Consider the following 17346-nt stretch of genomic DNA (forward strand, 5'->3'; position numbering starts at 1 on the left):
CAGCCCTATTTTGTATTTTATTTAGAGACAGGGTCTCACTGAGTTGCTTCCCCTAACTGGTCTCTCTGTTCTAGTCTTTCTCCTTTTGTGTTTTTCCCTGGCCTCCACAGTTATCTTTCAAAACATGAGATCACGTTACTCAGTGTCCAAACTTCTTTGATGGCTCCTCATTGCTGACGGAAAAAAGCAAGAACCAAAACAAATTGGGTTTTGACATACAGGGGCTTTCAGAACCTGCCTTCTTCTACCACTTCATTTACCCCTCTTCTCTCAGCCACCCTGTTCTACAGCCCTGAAGTCTTCATCAAATTTAGCTGAAGTCTCAGTCTCCTCACCTACAAAAAGGGAATCATAAAATATTCGATTTCATGGGCTTAAGGATGATTCATCAGAATACTCAAATTAAGTTTTAGGCACATACTAAGGAGTTAATGAAAGACTTAATTTGTATCATGGTAACTCAGCACAGTGATTCAACCCTTTATTCCTGCTGATCTGGTGCCTCTGGGTGTAAGAGTTTCTTTGGCCTTTAAGACTTACTGCCTTTGTGAAGGTGTTCTGAATCTTTCAGGCAACCGCTGAACTCTTTCTTTATGCATTCATTATAGTTTTGTAATCGAGTATCCTTCAATGACATCACTTATCAAAAAACCCTGTCTTATGCTGTAATTGTGTTTTGCTACCCATTTGAGGTACTTACCTGCTGAGATGGGGCCACCTAGGTTCTCAGCCTGTGGTGGGAGGTGAGTTGTGGGTGGAGTAAGCTGTAAAAGATTGTCTTCTTAAAGGGACCATTTCAGGTTCTGAGTGTGCATGTTGCAGCACTCTAATGCACTGCTGATGCTAACCACCTGGAGTTAGCATGAGCTCCACAGGTGTAGTCCCCAAGGAGACTGCCCTCACTTCACATGCCAGCCACAAGTTCAGGAGTTCTCAGGTTGCCTTTCTAAGTTGCTGAAACTTGCTTTAAACTCTTTTTTTCCCCCCATTTTCATATATTTTAGTTAGTATTATAACACTGCATTAACAATTTTTATGAGGAAAAACAATTTATGATTACAGATAAGTAAATGGCAGGTCTTTTAAACCTTTTCTTGAACAAAACTAAAAAGCATTTTTCAGTTTAAAGGATACAAAATATATGTAGGAAAATAAGCTACAAGAACTTGTACATAAAAGGTGTCCTTATATTTGGATAAAACTTTTCCTAAAGCCTTGGCATCATCCATATCTCTGGGAACCTTCATATTCACTCTTTCTTCTCTGAAGAAATAAAATTAAAGTGAAAAATTTTAAATCGAATTTTGCCATCATAAAATTGAAGTTAAGGGCGGGGGATATAGCTCAGTTGGTAGAGTGCTTGGCTTGCAAGCACAAGGCCTTAGGTTCAAATCCCCTGCACATTAAAAAAAAAAAAATTGAAGTTAAGATTAAAACAGAGTTTTAGCCAAGATGATCTGATGCCCTGATCTTTGTTAAAGCCAAATTAACAATTTTTTCATGTTCAGGAATCTGTAAATTAATTGTTTTTAAATTTCTCTCAAGATATAATCTACATATGACAGTCTAGGATGACCCAAACTTAAGGTTAAAAACATTACCTCCAATAATTGGCTTAAAATTTAAGTTTACCATTAAAAAATGAACCACTGATGTTACCATATTAAAAACATATTTAACATCATTTTGGTTAATCCTCTTGATAATCTGAAATCAGTAATCATTCAAAATGGAAATTAAGTAAAGCTTTCAACAAATTTACCATTCACACTTTTCTGAAATATCCCAGTTCATAGTTCAGGAAAAAAGTTAAAACACTTTTCCTTTTCTATTAATTTTACTTTAAATTTGGTGCCTTGTTTGGATTTCTTACTTGTAAAAGCCTCAAATAATCATCTTTGTGACTTGGTTGCTTTTCATTGTTGTTATTGTTGTTGTTGGTACTGGAGATTAAACCCAGGAACACTCTACATTCTCAGCCCTTTTCTTTTGAGAGAGGGTCTTGCTAAGTTGCCCAGGCTGCTCTCAAACTCATAATCTTCTTGCCTAAGTTTCTCAAGTTGTGGTACAAGCTACAAACCCAGGTTCATCCTTATGTTCAATATGTATTTGTGCAATCTGTAGAACAATGATAGAGTGCTACTTTTTAATTTTATTTACTAACTGCTGAGCCAGGTTCTCACTTTTGTTTCCAGTTGGTCCCAAAATGTGGAGCCAAGTGATCTTTCCCCTCTCAGCATCCTGAGTGGCAAGAACTACAGGAGTACGCCACCATGCCCAGCTGAATGCTGCTTTATTAAATCCTCTAAAAATACCTGGTTCCCAACGTGGTAGCACCAGCCTGTAATTCCAGCAGATCAGGAGGCTGAGGCAGGAGGATCAAAGTTCAAAGTCAGCCTTAGCAACTCAGCAAGACCCTAAGTAACTCAGGGACACCCTGCCTCTAAATAAAATATAAAAAAGGACCAGGGGTGGGGAGCTGGGGATGTGGCTCAATGGTCAAGTATCTCTGGGTTCAATTCCCAGTACCAAAATGAATAAATAAAAAGATTCTGAGTATGCCTGCATGGGCATGCTCATATGCACATATGTAATAGCTTTGTAATAGTACATTACTTTATACAAGTAATATGTTATTCTTAGAGAAGAATGGGAACAAAGACAGCCTTAATTTGGAGTCTGTTCTTTCCCTCTTTCAATCAATTCTATTTCCTACTCCTTGATAAACAAAAGTAGAAAGGATATAAAATTAAATCATGGTAATGTTAACTTAGCAACATAACTTGCCACCATCCTAAAAGCATTGATGCTGAAGTAGGAAAATAAAATACTAGAGCTAGGAATGTAGTTCAGTGGTAGAGTCCTTGCCAAGCATGTGTAAGTTCCTTAGTTCAATTCCATTACCACAGAAAATAAATGAATATATAATAATAATAAAAATTATTAAGTTTAACTATAAAATTTCAAGTGGATGATGATATAATGGGGTTAGGGGCTAAGAGAAGAATGGAGGAACTTTAGACTACATATAGGGAAATGAGGGAGGGGTATGAAAATGGTGGAATGAGACAGACATCATTACACTATGTACAAGTATGATTACACAAATGGTATGAACCTACATAGTGTACAACCATAGAAACAAAATGATGTACCCCATTTGGATACAACGAATCAAAATGTAGTCTGTAAAAATTTAAAAAAAATAAAAATTTAAAGCATAAATAACTGTGAATAAGGAAGTGGGAATGTAGCTAGGTGGTATAACATCTGTCTAGCATGCACAAGGCCCTGTGTTCTTCCCTAGTTGGAGGTGGGATGGGGACAGACTGTGAATAAAAGGAACTTAGAGGCCACATAAACTTTCTGATGCCTTGAAACCCCATTTCACAGATATCTACTACCATTTCAGGCTGGCCTTGGTTAAAGTCTAAACATATTTTTATAATTCTTTATATAATCTATGATTATGCCAGGGTGGTATTAGGGTGGTAAAATAGCCCTGGGATATTTTGACCTCCTAAAATAGGTTTCAGGTCTTTCCTAAGATAAAAATGATTCTGAAAACTAAAATTTCTTAGTTTTAATTTGTCAGCAAAAATTTAATTTGTCAGCAAAAATTTGTTAGTAAAGTTAGTCATAGTCTTTTATAATGTTTAGTGTTATTATGTGGGCTTTATTGCATAGATATTAATATACTGTATTATGAGATGCTACTCTAGATTCTACTGGAGGCTCACATATTATGTGTTATCCTTCCAAAGTGGAAAATTTCTAAATTCTGAAAAACATTTACCAAGATTTTTGCTAAGGAATTATGAATGTGTACTAGATATAATCTTTTACAAGATCAACTTCATTGTAAAAAGTTATCTATCCAGGCTAGATGATTTCCATAAAACAGAGGGAAAAAGCTAGAAGACAAGAGATATGGTAAAAAGGAAATGGATGAATAAAAGCAGACAAAAACTGAAAGCAAGGAAGAGTACAAAGGGAGAAAACAGGGATAGGAAAAAAGAAAAAAACCCATTTTATTCAAACCATGTCCATATCTAGGATGAACTATAAAATAAATTTACTTGGTCAGTAACACTAAACAAACGAAACAAATAGAAAATACTAGAAACACCATCAATTTCATGAAACTTCATTGTTGTTATTTGCTGTTTTTTTCCATTCTAGGGATTGAAACCAGGGTCTTGCTCATGCTAAACATGTACTCTGTCACTGAGCTATATCCTCAGTCCTAATTAATTTTAATTATTTGCAATTGTAGCCAGATACAGGGGCACATGCCTATAATCCCAGAATCTCAGGAGGCAGAAGTAGGAGAATTGCCAGTTTGAGGTCAGCCTCAGCAACTTAAGGCCTAAAGCAACTTAGAGAGACCCTGTCTCAAAATTTAAAATTAATTAACTAATTTATTTATTAATTAAAAGGGCTGGGGATGTGACTCAGTGATTGAATGCCCCAGAGTTTTAATCCTTGGTACCCTCAACCCCCAACATATATATGTGTGCTCACACAATTGTGTGTGTGTGTGTGTGAGAGAGAGAGAGAGAGAGAGAAGGTTCATGATATTAATTTGTCTTTTCTTTTGTGGTTATATTTTTTTAAAATTTTGGAAGCCATTGGAAAGATGAGGCCTTATTAGACGAGCAAAGCTAGGAAAACCTTACATAGACAATCAAGAGGCAAATTTGGAAACAAGTTTTTTTTTTAATTGTAGATAGACACAACACCTTTTATTTTATTTATTTTTATGTGGTGCTGAGGATCCACAGTGTCTCACACATGCTAGGCAAGTGCTCCTACTGAGCCAGAATACCAGTCCTGAAACAAGTATTTATATAACAGTGCTGATATGAACTTGCTACAAGCCATGAGAACTGAGACACAATCATCATGATAGGTGTTGCTTAAAGTAAGTTCAGCTTTTAATTCACTTTCATCTCACATATATCTAGACATTTTCAGTTCTGAGTATATTTACTCACTAAGCCGAGGGAAATTTTTATATACCAAAAACAACAAATGCTGCAGACAAGAAAATAGACACCAATATAAGGAGTGACATTCTTGCTGACCCAGCTTCTGCCCAGGCTTTTTCCTTCACGTGGTCTCTGCCACCTGTTGCCTCAGGGCCCGTGTCCCCGCGTTCCCATCCCCCATTGGGGTTGTCTGGAGAGCTGTAGCCTGTGATCTTTCAGCAACTCTGCCTTTTGCCATGGCTGCTGCAATGGAAATGGAGAGAAGAGGGTGGTGCTGCACCCCTTAACCTACTTTAAACTCTTGATCTTCCTGCCTCAGCTTCCCGAGCTGCTGAGAATACAGGTGTGTGCCTCCATGCCGGGCACATGGGGACATTTGAAAGAATTTAGAGAAGAGGACATCCAATTTCCCTTACATGTTTGTTTTTATTTTTAATAATTGATTCTGTTGGAAAAAATTTCTTTACTGTTGACTCTCATTTTCTCAAGTTCTGTCCCAAGAAATCTTCACAGACCTGACTGGGTAGTTTTGCCATGGGGTAAGGTTGAGGCAATCAAGACCACATTGTGTCATCACATGGTGCCATCAGAGTAGGTGAAGCCAGTCTGCGTGGCTACGGAGTATGGGGTGGACCAGGTCAGGCTAATAGAGAGGGCTGGTACCACCCTGGGTGAAGCTGTAAGGCTGTTTGGTTGCTCTGTCTGGTCCTTTTCTCAGAGAAAAGCCAGGCATATTTTGAGCCAGACTATCTGTATATCAGGACCACCACCAATGATGGGTCATATTACCAAGGAGAATGCTAAGAGAATTATTGTTCCTACAAGTTTCCCCACTGAATAAGGTTTTTTTTTTTTTTTTTTCCTGTTACAAAGAGTGATTCAAAGTCCATTAGTCCTGGCCTGGCTGGAGCTGGTGTGTGGACAGCAGGGGTGGGGCTAATCTTCCACTTGAATGAAGCCTTTGCTATCGGGCCAGGAGGAAGATTTTCTAGAAAAGGCATCTGTTGGAGGTATTGTGGTGGGGTGGGATAATCATCCTACACCTCAAGTACCCTATTGGGTAAAACCTTCGGCAGGTATTAGTTGTGAATATCCTACCTACTTGGGACAAGAGCCCTTATCCAAAGGGTTATAATTGACTTTGGGTTCAAGGTAGATTTAGGAAAGCTTAATAGAGTTTAAATACAGCCTTCTCTAATTTTCAGACTTTTATTAAGAATGTGAAGTTTTCATTTTGTACATTTTATTCAATCCTATTATGCTCTCTTAGATATATACTTCTAAATGTTAATTTTTTGTGCTTATTTGTCAGTGGGTGATTTTTGATGTCTGAAGATGAAAAAAATGGCTAAATATTAGTTTTTCCTCCTTTTAAGTCTTATTTTGATATAATACTAGACATACAAAATATATTACAAAGATTTCCTTATATACTTCATTCAGATTTTCCAAATGATGATATTTTAATACATTTCATTTATCATTTTCTCTTTCTCTCTTACTATGTATTTTTATGAACCACTGAATTAAGTACATTGGAGATATCTCTTTGCTTCTAAGAAAAAACACTAATTCCTAAAAGCAAAGGTATTCCCTTATGTAATACCATATAATTTTAAAAATTGAGAAATTAGCATTGATACCATAGTATTATCTAATCCACAGACTTTGTTGAGATTTCACTAAATGAAACAATAATGTCACTTTTAGTGAAAGAAAACCTCAGTTTATGAAATTTATTGACTTGTCCCTTGGTCATCTTTATTCTGGAACTATTTTGTCTTTTCTCTCATGACAGTGATATTTTTGAATAATATAAATTAGTATTTTTGTGGAATAACTATTATTTTACCTTTATTTGATTGTCTACTCATGATTATATTCAGGCTACGCATTTTTGGCAGGACTACAATTGTTATTAGTTTTAAATATGGATTTATTAAAGTTGAAACTAGATTTATTTTCATCTCAATACCTTTATTTACCTTAAATGTATATATTCCGAACATAAATCTAATAAGTAATGTATAAAACAAAACAGTTTTGGGTGTTTGCTTTAAATAATGGTTAATAAATGCAAGTCAGATGGACTAAATTTCCATTAATCCATTTGGCTTGTAACTTAAGCACATTTCCTTAAACATTTAAAGTTGTCTTAGTAAGTAAATAGATTCAGTTTGCTTTTAAGTCACTTCAAATTTCCAATAAGGGAAACCTGAAGACTTTAGCACTTTCCCAAGTACTTGAATAATTCTTGTCAACTAAAACTTAAATTTACAAATACAGTAGATTCCTCATTTTAAAAAAATATTCTAATTTTGTTTGAAACACTCCTATTTTCACTTTCGCTCAGTCAGTTTTAAAATCAGTTGCACATTCTCAAAGATATTGGATTCTCCAGATTCTCAAATATTCCATACACTTTAATACCGAATTTACAAAGATAATTGCAAACTTCATTCAAAACTATTAATACAATGGATTTTATTTGCTTTAACATATCTGTATTTGATTACATTCCTTTCCTAGGAATGTTAAGACACAGTTCACTTTGGGAAGCAAATCTTTTGTAGGAGGTGGGCTAAGGTTTATTTATTATTGAGGACTGGGCCAATAATTTGTGCCCATATACAGATGTTTATCTGGCAGAGATTTTGAGTCAAAGAGACACATGTCCAAATTTTGGGGGGGGGAACTACAGATAAATCCATTTTCTAATTACTATGGCAACCTAAGACTAAGCCCTAAGTTGCAATGACAAGAGCAGTCCACACCCTCCCCTTGTGATGGATTTTCAACCTTGGTCTCCTGGGTTGATACTCATGTGTCCTCCTTTCATCTGATTAAGGTGGACATATGTCTGCATCCTTATTAGGTTGCAACTGATTTCCTCCACTGCTTGATTGCATTCTGTATTTCTTTAGCTCTTGGCAGCATCTCTGTAGTCATCTTTTCTATCTGGTTGGATTGTACATTTTCTTTTGAAACCTTTGGCCACAACTCTAAAGCTTCATGCTAATGAGAAGGTCCTTCTCTAATTTCTTCATGTTACCATGAATTATAGCCTTTAGGGCTTGACTTGGATTCCCAGAGTTTCACTAGTGCTATGTAACTTGATTATGAAAACTCCCAAGCCAGTCACTGCTTCCATGTCGGAGAGCTCTGTGTGCATGCTGTCAGGAGAGATGACTGTGTTCTCTTTAAAAATTTTGTTGTTGAATTGCTCTCAAAAAGATCTGAAGGCTAAATCACAATTGAACCAATAGAATTCAAGTAGGAATGGGTCACGAATTCCTGCCTAGTGACTATTTATTATGATGAACTATTTGTGTTTGGTAATTTAATTTCATTTTGCTTTGAGCATCTTGGATGATAGGTCACTCCCTGCTGACCTTTTCTTTGTCTAGGGAGGTTATATAAAAGCTCATGTTTTGGAATTGGTGGACCTGGGTTCAAATTGCAATTCTGGAGTTTACTAGCTGTGCGACTCTGGGCAAGTTGCGGAACCTCTCTGAGCTTCCTATGGTTCCATCTTCCTCACAATTCGTCATAAGGATTAAGCGGGATGTGGCTTGCTGAACACACAGCTTGGCCCCTGGAGTCTATAAGTGCTCAAAGAATTTAAGTTTTACTTGCATTTGCCCTCCTTGTTGGATTTTGTCACCATCCTTTATGTCTGGTCTGCTTTACCTGCTCTGACATCTTGTTGAACCCTGGCTCCTCTTTGGTTTTTCTATAAGCTGGACATTGCTTATATTCACTGTGTATTTCTTCCTACCTTGTAATCATGGTGGAGACATAGTTGACAGTACATTTATTTTAAACATTTTTTTCTCTTTGTCTCCTGGGAGAGCCCCTCAGTTTGACCTCTGGGGACACCACATATTGAGCTCAGAACCCAAAGGCCATTAACTCTCTCCATCTTGGAAGGTCATTATTTCTATGTGCCCATCTCTCTTTGATTTTGGAAATTTGCAGCAGAAACTAAACACATTTTGCTGCTGTTTATTTTGACTTGGGACAGTGTAGTCCATTGCACCAAAGATGTAAGACTCCCTTGGTTTCTCCAGATTGGAGAGGCTAGTTTGATGCTCTTTCTCTTTTGTGGTTATAGTCATCAATTACCCTCCAGGAGGGGACTCTGGCAAAGAGGAGCTGTTAGATGGTTAGAGCTCACAGTTTCCATCGTCCTAACATGCTCATGTTACGTTTTCCACTTCCAGTTACATTTTTGCTTAGGTGGTGCCACCTATAGGGAGTGTCCAGGGAGGTAGTGGACTTAGTGACCATGATGAATGAATTTCAAAGACCAAAAACTCAAGGGGGAAATTAGCTACAGTAGCCATAGTGTTTTTAGATGCTCAGTAGGAGTAAACTGTATTAATTCTATGGATGTCTACTGGCCCAGGCCAAAACCATGTTGGTCATGACCACTGATCTCCCCAGTTTTTCAGAGTTGTTTTTCAGAGAACACCAAGACTTTCTGAACAATGAGCCATGATGACCAAGCACACAAGAATAATCCTGTGTAATTGAATGCAGGAAAGTTATCAGATGAATATTTGTTATATATACTCTTACAGAGTTGATAATAATAATTGTATAAGTACCAAATACTTTGGAAAAAAAGTTTCTTTGAATTCTAACAAGTCTTTGAGATAAGTGTTATATTTACCTCCATTTGTACAAATATGAGGTCAAGTACATTGCCCAGAGACACATGACCAACAAGTAGTAGAGAGGACTTAGACCCATATTTGCCTAAGACCAATGAGCATACTTTCATTACTTTCCTGTAGGCATATGTTATAAGGAGTTGTGTAATAGTTCTTTAGTGGGATTTTTCCCTTGTCAAATAGAGAAAATTTTTGTGCCAGTCAGGAAAGTTAGGAGAAAGTACCAATTCAAGTACTTTCAACTCTGAGACTGTTTTTCTCCCAATGTCCCTTAATCCCACCAATCCATGAATTATTCAGGTAATAAGCAACTCCCCTTTTCCAAGAGGAAGAAGTTATATCAGTCATTTACCCTAGGTGTGAATTAATTTATCCAGATTGCTTTCCTAATAGTGAACTCTAATGTATTATGTGAATAAAAGATTTGATGGTTGGAGGAGAAATTGCAGATGATTTTGGAACAGAGACCCTTCAGAATGGGTAGATTTTGGTGAAAGTTATCCAGCCATCAATCACCATGTCATAATGGTTTTGGGTTCTTGAGGGTATGAAAGAAGAATTCAGGATGAGTCAGGACAGGGATACAAAAGGCATGGGGAGGCCCTTGGAGACATTCTCCTCTCTCCTGCTCTTGCTGACCCTGAAGATTGCTGATATCAGAATCTTTCTTGTGATGACAGTGGGTATTTGGAATAAGAAGTAGTCAGGACATCAGTCCTTGGATTTCAGTATTCACCAGACATATTCTTTGCTTTCTTAAAAAGTGGAGATTTTTGAACTCTCTCCTAATCAGGGACTGATTTAGCAAGTAGCCTGAGAAACTTGGATTTCATCAGTGTCACAGGGGATTCTAATACAGATGGTCTGAGCACTAAAGTTTTGAAAACCTTCGGTGGGAGTCTCTAACCCTGGGCTAGTAGACAAGTCTAACCCTCAACTCAGGAAATTCTCCAGTGACTTCCCTGAGCATGTGCACTCCATGGCTGAGTATCTGATGGTGACTGAATGAAAGAAGGGCTTCTTCTCTTTGAGAACTCTCCTTAATCTAAGCAATCAAACCTCTGGAAGGTCTAAAAAGTTCCATCTCAGGGACAAGCTGCCCTACTCCTCTGTAACTCTTTCCTGGCCTCTGGTGTCCTGCCTTGTATGGTCCTGGTTTGGAGGCAAGGTGATGAGGGAAGAGCAGCCAGCAACAGAACCAATGGCAGCATGGTGGTCATTGGAAAAACACTGGATTTCCAGATCTGAGACTGGAACAGTCACAGGCCAGCTAGGATGGCTGGCCACCCTCCTTGCACAGAAACCCTCATTGTGTCGAGCCATGGCCAGTCCCCTATGCTGCTGGAGGGATGCGCCATGGTGTCTCAGGTCAGTGGAAGAACCCTATGGGTATGTTTCCTTTGCCTGTCAATATTATTCCTTTTTTTCTTTAGTGGAAAGCCTCTTTGTGGTTTGGTTTCTTTGCCTCATTTCCTAGAGCTCCAGGAGGCTGAATGTAGGCAGCCTCACCTGGCCTGAGAAGTAGCTCCTCTATGCCTTACTTTTGTCAAAGAGTATTATGCTAAGACTTGGTCTTAGCTTTTTTTTTTTTTTTTTTTTTTTTTTTTTACTGAGGCTATAACTAGGATGTGGGCTTCCTAAGACTGGAGAAATGAAATCTTAAAACAGTCCCTTGGGAGGATGAGGATGAAGAAGTGCTAGAAAAAAGAGTTCCAAGAGGATGGGCTGTCCTGCTGGTCGGAGACCCTATTGCCTGCCTCATCCAATGGTGTCCCAGTTTTATTTGCTGAGAGAGACCTCAGTGCATGCTTACTGAATTCAGTTTGGAAGTGGAAAGTGTGTTTTCTTACGTGAGGCCTCTGGGGTGGAGTTCAGGCTGTTTTGCTCTCAGCTTGGGCTCTGGGATGAAATAGGGCCTGTTACAGACAAAGCTCTGTTTGCATTGAAATGAGTCATAAGAGGTGTCCGGGAGGAAATGAGTGAGTGCTGGTACTGGAGGAGCATGGCCCTTAATAGAGGGTAGGCTGTGTGAGTGATCATCAAGCTGAACACTCCCATTTTTGGTTTTAAAAAAAGGCATAAAATATTGAAGTTGCGTGATGTGTGTGTACATAGATAACAAATGGGGTCTGAAAGGAATTCTTTTTTTTTTTTTTTTCCTGCAGTCCCAGGAGATCAGACCCATGACAATGAATGCTAGGCAAGTGCTGTAACCCTGAGCTACACCCCCAGCCATGAAAATAAGTTTTAAGAGGAATTGTGAAAATAGTTTGAAGCACAGACGCACTGTAGAATAAGTGTAGTGTACCTTCTGGGTGGAAAGAGAACAGCGTTCAGCTGGTCAAACACATCTTAATATTTGTCAGAACTCAGTCATCGCCCTGTCCATGATTTGATTTGATTCCAGGCAGTTTCCCTATCTAGCTACTTTTTGCAGATACTGACATTACAATGACATTAATTTGCAATTGCTTAATGTACACTGATAGACTAGTTGTGAGGGTAAGGAGAAAAATGTTCCAGAAGCTTTCTAACTGGTAAGAAATCTCTTTGGAATGGAAATCTGTCCAAATCTGAATCATTAGGGATTGACAGTATAAAAGATGGTCCTTGGAAGGGAGTCCTCAAATTGCTTATGATATGGGTTTTCATGGTTGGAATGTGTCTCCACAAGCTTAGGAAGCTTGTGCAAGAAATTCTGGGGAACAAAAGAAATCCTTCCCTCTGACTCTAAGGTTGTGAAATATTGCTTTTTCTTTTTTACTTTTCTCTCTTTTTTTTTTTTTTTTTAGTACTGGGGATTAAACCCAGGGGTGCTTTACTACTGAGTCAAAATCCCAGCCCTTTTTGTTTCCTTATTTTGATATAGGTATTCACTAAGATGCTTAGGGCCTCACTAAATTGCTGAGGCTGGCCTCAAACTTATAGTCCTCCTGCCTCATCCTCCCTGGTGACTGGGATCATAGGCATGTGCGACCATGCCTGGCATTATGAAGTCTTTTGAACACTGTTGCTAAATGACCTGGAAACAACAGTATAGAGAAAGGATCTAGAGAGTGCAGTATTATTAAGTCTGATTTTTTTGTGGCATGGAAAATTTGGCACCTGTGTTTGTCTTAGGTAAACATGCAGGTCTGTGGAAAACCAATCAGAATGTGAGCCTGTCTCCATGCTGGTAGTGCTCCCAGAGGTGGTAAAACCCACAAGAAGTCTGTGAGAAGAGTGGTGAGCACTGAGCCCACAAGGAGACCCAGTACTAGAAGGCAGGGAATCTCTGCCCAGGGAAATCAGAGTTGGGACAGGAAGCAGTGTGGCTGTGGTAGGCAGATTAAGGCAATTTTCCAGAAAAAGACTAAAACTCCTAAGAAGATTGTGTTGGGGTTGATGTGCTGAGCCCAACTGCAGACCTAGGGAACACTGGTTCTTAAGAGATGCAAGCATTGTGATCCGGGAGCAGATAAGAGGAGATGGGGCTGAGAGATCATCTTGAGGCTGTGTTAAAAAGGAAAAAAAAAAAGTTTGAAAATGACTTGCATACAGGACACAGGTGACCATCATCATCAAGTGGTCCCCTCCTGGAGAGCTCTAAGGCTCTGAGAGTTAAGGAAATCATCTGGGAGAATCAGATGTTGTCATGGTAACCATACCAACTATTTTTTGAGACATGTTTCTTGGGAAAGTATACCTCTAGGGTTAATATGATGGGACCTTTACTGATAGTAATAGTCAGGGGCTTTTCCTGTATTAACTCATAATCATAAGTCTATGAAGATACTCTATTTTATCTCTTCTCATTTTAAGATGAGGAAGATCAGATGCACAGAGAATAGAATAATGAATTTAAGTCACATGGCTTGAAAATGGTAGAATTAAGATAGAATCTGGCTTTGGAATGCATGCTCTTCACCCCCAACCTCTGTACCACACTCTGTGCCATCCATTAGTGGTCTAGGAAAATTATAAAAGGTCACGTTTCACCCATAGTAAGCCACTCTTCATTGAAGCTAGCCTTCTAAGATACAGTACTTGCTTTCTTAAATGATTTAACTGGTAGTTTTATTTTATTACATACACACCTGCTTTTCTTACAATGAACCTGTGGCTTCCACTGAAGCAAAAGGTATAAGGCTACAGCTTCACAAAACCAGAAAGTGTCACAAAAAGAAAATGGCAAAGAAATGAAGTTAGACCTCTACCTCACACCATATATAAGTTAGCTCAAAATGGATCAATGACTGAAATGTAAGAGCTGAAAGGCTAAATCCTTAGACAAAAAGAGGCATAAATTTTTGTGACCTTGGGCTAGGTAGTGGTTATATATGACACAAAAGTATGTGTATGTCCACACATGTGCACTCACGTGTGCACACACACACACACACACACACACACACACACACAAACACACAGGAAAAACAGATTTTAAAATTACCTGTACTTCCAAAAATATTCTCAAGGAAGTGGAAAGACTACCCACAGAATGCAAGAAAAATATTTGCAAACCATGTATCTGATAAAGGATTTGTGTCCCAAATAGATAAGGAATTCTAAACTCAATAATTAAAAGACAAATAGTCCCATTAAAAATAGGCAAAATATTCAAATAGGTAGTTCCCCAAAGAAGATACACAAATGGTTAAAAAACATATTGTACTTTGCTGGTAGGAATGTAAAATGGGGTAGCTATTTTGAGATACAGTATGGCAGTTCCTCAAAAAGTGAATGAAACAGTTACCATATGATCCTTCAATTCTACTCATTGCTATACAGCCCCTCATTGAAAACATGTCCATAAAAGAACTCAGTACACAAATGCTCATACCAGTATTATGCATGATGACTATGAAGTGAAGACAATTCAAATGTCTACTTGTTGATGAGTGGGTAAACAAATTTGGCACGTCTGTACAATAGAATATTATACATTCCTAAAAGGAATGAGATACTGATACATGCTGAAATGTGATAAACCTTGAAAAGAAACCTGCTAGTAAGGCCCAATGTTGTATGATGCCATTGACATTAAATGTCCAGGACAAGCAAATCCATAGACACAGAATGTAGATTAGTGGTCACCAGAGGCTGTTGGAGAAAGGGGAGAATGGAGAGTGATGGCCCATGCATACTGGGTTCATTTTAAGGTCGATGAAAGTGTTCTGAATTATATGGTCGTTTAGGGCTTCACCACTTTGAGAACCTACTAAATTATGTGTTTTAGAAAGGTGGCTTTTTATAGAATTAGGATTCCACTCAATCTGAATAGATACATACATACATGCATACATACTAAATAAAGAAAATGGTGCCTGCAGCAAATCAAGTCACCATTCCAAAATGCAATAGCAGGAAATCTTACCAACTTCATTTTGGAGGTAGGGACCAACAGGAGCTAGGACCTAAGTCCTTGCCAAATGAGTTTCCTTTTCTTTTTTACTTCTCATGTCCTCTCTTAAACTTTGTGCCTGGAAGAACTGCCTAGTTTAGCAAGGAGGAAAGGAAGGAAGATGGTGTTTTAATTTGAATATTGAAGTCTTGTATCATGATCTGTCATTCACAACAGAGTTCCATTTGTATAACAAAGTAACAATGGTGAGTAATGTCTCTCTCCATACTTTTAGTTTTGGGCAGTGCTGTGCTTTTATCTGGCTGAGTTTTTTTTTAATTATTACTTCTGCAAATTTAGTCTTTTTTAAATAGAGAAAGTCTTCATTGAGAGCACAGTTCAAGTCCACTGCGACCTAACTGGAAGATGCATAGTGTCATTTCTATCTGGTTTTAGTATTAGGGAAATGCTGACTTCATAGAATTGAATTAGAAAGTATTCCTCCAGCTTTTATTTTATGAAGGAGATTGTAGAGAATTAGTATCATTTCATTTTAAATGTTTGGTAGAATTTATCAGCAAACACATTTAACCTTGCATTTTCTGTTTGGGAAGGTTATTAAAGATTGATTCAGTTTCTTTCTTTTCTAGAGATTGGCCTAGTCAAAGCCTTCCTCCATCCTCTTGAGGTTTAGTCTAGGTCTGAGGATACATATTTGTTTACAAGTTTTACATGGCATGGGAACCTCATAAGAAAATGAAGACTTGAAGAAACAGAGTCAGTTACTATATACTGGATTGAACAAAGAATAATTGTGAAGAAACAGCTAAATCATGTAGGGAGGCTTAAAAGATAACATTTATTTAAACAGTCTGCACAGAATTCTGTTTTGATTTCTTATCCTTAAAAGTAAGGATGTTACATCTTTCATGTGCAGGAAGGACCTTTTATGTGGGAATTTTATCTTCTGCTTCTAAGAAACACTGAAAGGCCAAAGTGATCATTTTGTACCTGCTCATTTTCAAGTGTCTTTAACTTAAATAGCCAATATAAAAGAAGAGTGTATTTTAACCCCAAATATTTTTTCTTGGGTGAGTTTTTGCAGACTGTATCCTTCAAAGAATTGGTCTATTTCATGTAGGTTATCAAATTTTGGGCATAAAATTTTTCATAGTATTCCTTTATTATCCTTTTAATATCTATGGCACCTGTAGTGATGGCCCCTCTTTCATTTCTGATTTTCAAAATTTGTATCCTTTATTTCTTAGTTCACTTGATTATATTGATTGTCCTGATCTTTTCCAAAGAACCAATTTTTGGTTTCATTGATTGTTCTCTCTTGATTTCCTGTTTTCAGTTTCATTGATTTCTACTTTAATTTTTGTAATTTCCTTTAATTTTTGTAATTTTTGTAATTTTGGATTAACTTGACCCTTCCTTCTTTAGTTTCCTAAAGTGGAAGGTAAAATAGTTGATTTTAGGTCAAACTTTCTTTTCTAATATATGTATTCTGTGCTCTAAATTTCGCCTGTTTTTAAGTTTGACTGCTTTCGTCGTATCCTGCAAATTTGATAAGTTGTGCTTTCATTTTCATTTAGTTAAAAATAAAATTTCTCTGAGAGTTCTTCTTTGACCCACATATTATGCAGAAGTGTGTTTATGTTATTGATTTCTAGTTGAGTTCCACTGTGTTCCACTGCGAGTAGACATTTTGTGATTTCTATTTTAAATTTGTTAAGGTAGCATTTAATATGGCCTGTCTTAGTAAGTGTTCCAGGTGAGCTGAGAAAAGTGCATATTCTGCTGTTGTTGAATGACATGGTCTTCATGTCAATTATATCCAGCTGACTGATTGTGTTGTTGAGTTCACTACTCTCTTAATAATTTTCTGTCTGCTGGGTCTGTCCATTTGTCTGACAAAGGGTGTTGAAATCTCCAACTATAATAGTGGATTCATTTCTTTCTCTTTGTAGTTCTATTAGTTTTGATTGGCTGTTGATGCTCTGTTATTAAATATATGCACCTTAAGGACTGTTATGTCTTCTTGGAGAATTGACTTCTTTATCACGAGGTAATGACTTTTTTAAAATCTTTGATAATGTTCCTGACTTTTAAGTCTGCTAGCGTTTAAAACTGCTGTAGCTACTCCTGCTTTCTTTTTCCATCTGTTTACATTTAACTTATATTCATCTTCATATTTTAAATGTATTTTTGGAAGACAACATATAGCTGGGTCTTATTTTTTTAATCCACTTTGACAGTTGTCTTTCAGTCAGTATTTAGTGCATTGATGGTCAAAGTGGTAATTGAGATGGTTAAATATCTGCCCTTTTTATTACCAGTTTCTATTTGTCGA

General features: G+C 37.4%; 1 pseudogene; it reads right to left on the bottom strand.

Annotated features, from left to right (window-relative positions):
• Positions 1–1118: 1118 nt before the first annotated feature.
• Positions 1119–5229, bottom strand: LOC124974085 (transmembrane protein 41B-like; annotated as a pseudogene).
• Between the last annotated feature and the right edge of the window lie 12117 nt (positions 5230–17346).

This window comes from Sciurus carolinensis, unplaced genomic scaffold, assembly GCF_902686445.1.
Source record: "Sciurus carolinensis unplaced genomic scaffold, mSciCar1.2, whole genome shotgun sequence".
Lineage (NCBI taxonomy): Eukaryota > Metazoa > Chordata > Mammalia > Rodentia > Sciuridae > Sciurus > Sciurus carolinensis.